Consider the following 5,201-nt stretch of genomic DNA (forward strand, 5'->3'; position numbering starts at 1 on the left):
TGCGATGGTCATGCACAAAAACAAAAGAAAAGGATTAGTATACACTGAACGAACAAGGTAAAACATGTAAAACATGAACTTAAAATAGATCAGTAGATGATGTATATAATACGTGTATTTGAGTATACTTCGTATATGTACATGATTCAGCTACTATATACTTGTGACATAGGCAAACAAGGCAACACTCAAACGTAGACAGCATTAACAGTGTGATATTGTACTCGTACATGTGTAGGATTCGGACCTATGTAGTGGCTGATGTACACATAATATTCGGAATATATGTGGTATACCTGAAAGGTATACACTAATATATGACCTTTGTATACACTTGATGTATACTAAGGTTTATACACTATGTATACTTCGAGGTATATCATATCATAACCAGCAATCAGATAGGAAATATGAGGAGATAAGCCAACATGATCAGATTTGAAAACGCAAAGAAAAAAGAAAGGAAATTCATGGGCATTTCGTATGTGTCGAACAAACATACCAAAGCAAACGCAATGAAAAATTACAAGTATGACCAGAAGGAATTCCCAGATATTTTGACATGGTTCAAAGTAGATAAACAGCAAACCAAACACACTCTATTAACACAGACTTGGCTTGGAATCAGAGGTAATCATACAAGGTAACCCAACATATGGAGAACTAAAACAAGTGCACAAAACTAATTAACACTGATAACACTTAACATACATCTAGGGGACTTGACAGTAGCAGTATATTAAGACCATGACTATTTCCAAATTTACACCTACTTCACAACTTGCAGCATAGACATGACCAGATGAACAGATGCAAAACTAAGAGAATAAATACATATTCCTAGATGAAAACATGTTCAAACCATTACCAAATTCTTCGTTCATTTAGGACTTCCCACAAATATTCAACCACCACAGTTACATTTTTTATCGAGGAAGGGACGGGAAGCCGAAAACGGTATGCACATTTCAGTCATACAGAGGCATGAACATCCAGTACACTCACACGAATCACATATGAACACAAACAGGCTAATAAGACTAAAATCATCTGAATTGAATTAAGGCATGAATAAATAGAGTTCCTTCCTATCACCTAGAAACTAAGCCACATTAAACATGAATGTCTAAGCATTTTAACTACTAAAACGAAACTAAACTAACTAAAGCAGGAATATGTGTAATGCTACTAAGCTAAGCTGAACTGAACATAATCTAACTGAGACAACAATTGTGAACGAATACATAAACACCTACTGAGCTATCAGACTGAAATTAATTGACTAAAGGAAAGTTGTTCACGTGCTCAAGCAAACTAAACCAAATTATCATACGTGAATATACTTAACCATATAATCTATCAACACAGAAAACCTGCAAACTGAATCATTTGTCAAACGAAATTAGCTTAACTAAGCTCACATATTCTAATCCCAGAATGACAAACAAAATAACATAGAGCAACGCAATGCAAAATTAAAAAAAAAAAAAAAAAAAAAAAAAACAGAGAATTACCTTCTTCGAGGTGCGGACATTGGGTCGAGGTCTCGATCTATACTCGATTTCGTAGCAACGGCGAGAATTGAGAAAAGAAAAAAAAAGTAAACCACTCAGTACTTCAAACGAATACGCCGGGGTATAGTAATTGAAGAGTATAGATCTTTCCAATGGGGTTCAGGCGATTAAAGCTTATATTTTCAGAATATTCAAGGAGGCTAAAAAGAAATCTCTTTTTTTCCGAGGGGAATTTTTCGGCTCCCAACTTGTTCCTCCATAAACATAGAAATGATTATTTATATCGGGGAAATCTAGGGTTTGCTAGGGTTTTTTTAAAAATTAAAAATAATTGGGCGGGCTTTTAGTTGAATTTTTTTTCAAACACAAAACGTTGGGTTCCAAAATGTTCGAATACCCGAAGAAGAAAATAACGTTCATTAAAATACACTTGAAAATCAACGAACGGATAAGGAGATCAATTTCAATTCATAAATGGCCAAAACCCATTAAGTGTTTCCAGGTCGGAAAGAAAGAGAAAAAGAAAACAGAGAGGAGAAACTCGACTTTCAAACTTTGACCCTGATGATGGAAGGTACAAAACCATTAATTTCATCCCCGAATTAGCTATGTATGGACTGCGGAAGGCGAAATCGCCTCTGTAATTTTGCCATCTTAGTCGAGGAAGAGAGAGGGAGTGATGAGATGGAGCAATTGTTAGGGTCTGATAAATATTTGACGAACAGACAAAGCTTGCACAAAAAGGGGCGGACGGTTCTGTCTATGGCTAAAGAGGGATTAGGTTTTGCCAAGAATGGGGGAGAAGAGAGACGAGAAGAGAAGAGAGAGAACAGGGGAGGTGCGGCGCTGTGAAGGGAAAATGATAAGAACCCTAATGTTCATTTAGTTGAGGGCACGGGTCGGGTTGCGGGTGTGGGCCGGTCGGGTCTTGGTAATGGACTGAATTGATTTAAAATGTTGGGCTGGGCATTAATGATTTTTTTTTATGGGTTGGTCGGGTAGATGAATAGGTAGTGGGTTGATTTAATTAAAATGTGGGCTGGGTAATGAATTGGCCTCATGCGGATTGGGCTAATAATATATCTGTTCCTCATGCTATTTTAGGGCTTCTAAATTTAAATAAAAGACCTATTTTAATTAATTATATGCTAACGGGTGTTAAAATATTACTTTATATAAACATATGTAATTATCAATCCCTGGATAAAATAAGATTATAGAACGCCATAATAACCGTGTGATAATATTTTAAAAGTTCAGCAGTGAATAAAACGCTACTACTTGATTGCGCGAAAATAAATGCGATGCGTGTGCATAAGCTGGTAAAAATAAATATAATTATAATAATACTGGTCACAATAATAACAAATAATAACAATAATAATAGTAATGATAATAATAGTAATAATAATAATAATAATAATAATAATAATAATAATAATAATAATAATAATAATAATAATAATAATAATAATAGTAGTAGTAGTAGTAGTAGTAGCAGTGGTAATAAAATAAAAGATAATAACAATTGCGACTGCAATAGAATAATGAAATGTCGGTATTAATAAAAACTAATAATTATAGTAAAATACAAATAATTATTTTTAAAGTTGCCAAATTATCAGAAGCGTAACTAAATATTTTGGGGAGGACGGGACAAAATTGGGTGTCAACACAAACCAACAAGAGCACCCGTAGCAACGCAATCTAGGCCCAATGCATTTAGATTAAGTCCTGAAGTGTATGAATATAGGAGAACTAATAAGTTGTGTTTCAGCTATGGTGAGAAGTACACACCAGGACAGAGGCGGATCCAGAATTTGAAGTTTCCGGGTGCCATGCGTCATTCAATCAATTTGGGCTTCGGGTCGGATTATTCGTCTTTTCGGGCTTTGATTCGGGTTATTCGTCTTTTCCGATGAAACATTTATTTATAGCAATATACAGAAGAGAAAAACATAAAACTTCCAATAATATTACTAATATCATAAATATCCATCATTCATTTACAATTGTCCTCGACGAGGTTTCATCTTCTGAAAATGATCAATGATGACATCATTACTTACATTTGTAAATACATCACGCTCTATGTAACAAACTAAACAATCATTCAAATATTGATCACCAATGCTATTCCGCACTTCATTTTGGATCCGCTTCATGGATGAGAATGCTCTCTCCACAAGCCGGTAGCAACAGTAAGATCGAGTTAATTTCACAAGTAAAAAAACAAGTGAATAAGTATCCACAAGATTTGCCTCAACCAATGCTTTTGCCAAATCACGAATTCCTTGCAAGTTGGAGAACTTGGAATTACCACTTCGCATATGAAATATGAAATTATCGAGTTGGTAACTCAAATCTCTAATTTGTACTTCATGAAGAGGGTTTGTTTATTTGATGAGAATTGAGAAGAGAGGGTTTGTTTCTTTGATGAGAATTGAGAAGAGAGAGAGGTTTTTTTTTTTTGATGAGAAGGAAGAGAGGGAAACTTATGTTTTCAACTTTAAGAAATAAAAAAGTCAAAGATTAAAAAATTAAATTAAGTCAACAACAATTATAGAAATAAGAAAAGAGAATATAAAGTTAATGGGAAATTGGGAATTGTTTTGTACCCATAGCCTGGGACATTCGATCGATTGTTGATGAAATAAAAATAAAAATAAAGTGCGGCGTGCCTTATTCTTTCCTATGGGCTAGGATTCGATCCGCGACCGGACGGAAAACAGCCCTTTGCCAACGGCATACTGTCATTTTGTAGTGAGGGTGCCACTTTAAATATTTGTATATAGTTTCTGTATATATACATAGGGTTTCGGGCGAAGCTTGCGGGTGGCGTGGCACTCCCACGACCCTTAATGGATCCGCCCCTGCACCAGGACATCAATGTAAAAAGAAGCAGTTGAATTGTATGCTAGGTGAAGTGGAGTCAAGTTCTGATGGTGCAACTGAAATATAGGATCCTTCCTACGCTGATATGGTTATTGAAATTAATTAGGAACAAGTGGTACAGGAAGCTGTGTGTATGAGTGCATTGTCAGGTGGAAATCAAGGGGTCAATACAATTTTGGTGAGTGGATTAGCAAAGAACAGGAATTTGGCCTTGTTGATTGATTCTAACAGCACACACAGTTTCACTGAAACAAACACTGTCATTGAAACTGGTTATCAAGCCAGTTATTGCTTACCAGTAAGAGTGACAGTTGCTGATGGTAACTATGTCATGTGTACTTCACTTTGCAAGAATTTCCAGTGAAAAATGCAAGGTAGAACCTTTCAGGAAGATTTACTTATCATTCCACTAGGGGCTTGTGACATTGTTATGGGTAATGACTGGATGAAGAAGCACCATTCAACTAAGTTTTGATCATGAGAGGAATTGTGTCACTATTAGTAGAAGGGGCAACAAACTAGTGTTACATGGAATTCCTGAAGAGGGCAAGTTAAGCATGATCTCTAGTAAGACCATGAGTGAGTAAGGTTCTGAAGAAAGGGCAAGCATTAGTTGCCCACCTGTTTATGATGAGCTCAACCATAATTGAGGGTCAAGATGAAGTAGATGAAGCAGTACAAGGGGTATAATATCAGTATGTTGATGTTTTTGCAGAATCTAAATCCTTTCCACCTGTCAAGACCTTAAATCACTCTCTTCCACTCAAACCTGGTGCTATGCCAGTGAGTTTG

Source organism: Lycium ferocissimum, chromosome 5 (genome assembly GCF_029784015.1).
Source record: "Lycium ferocissimum isolate CSIRO_LF1 chromosome 5, AGI_CSIRO_Lferr_CH_V1, whole genome shotgun sequence".
NCBI classification, from domain to species: Eukaryota; Viridiplantae; Streptophyta; class Magnoliopsida; order Solanales; family Solanaceae; genus Lycium; species Lycium ferocissimum.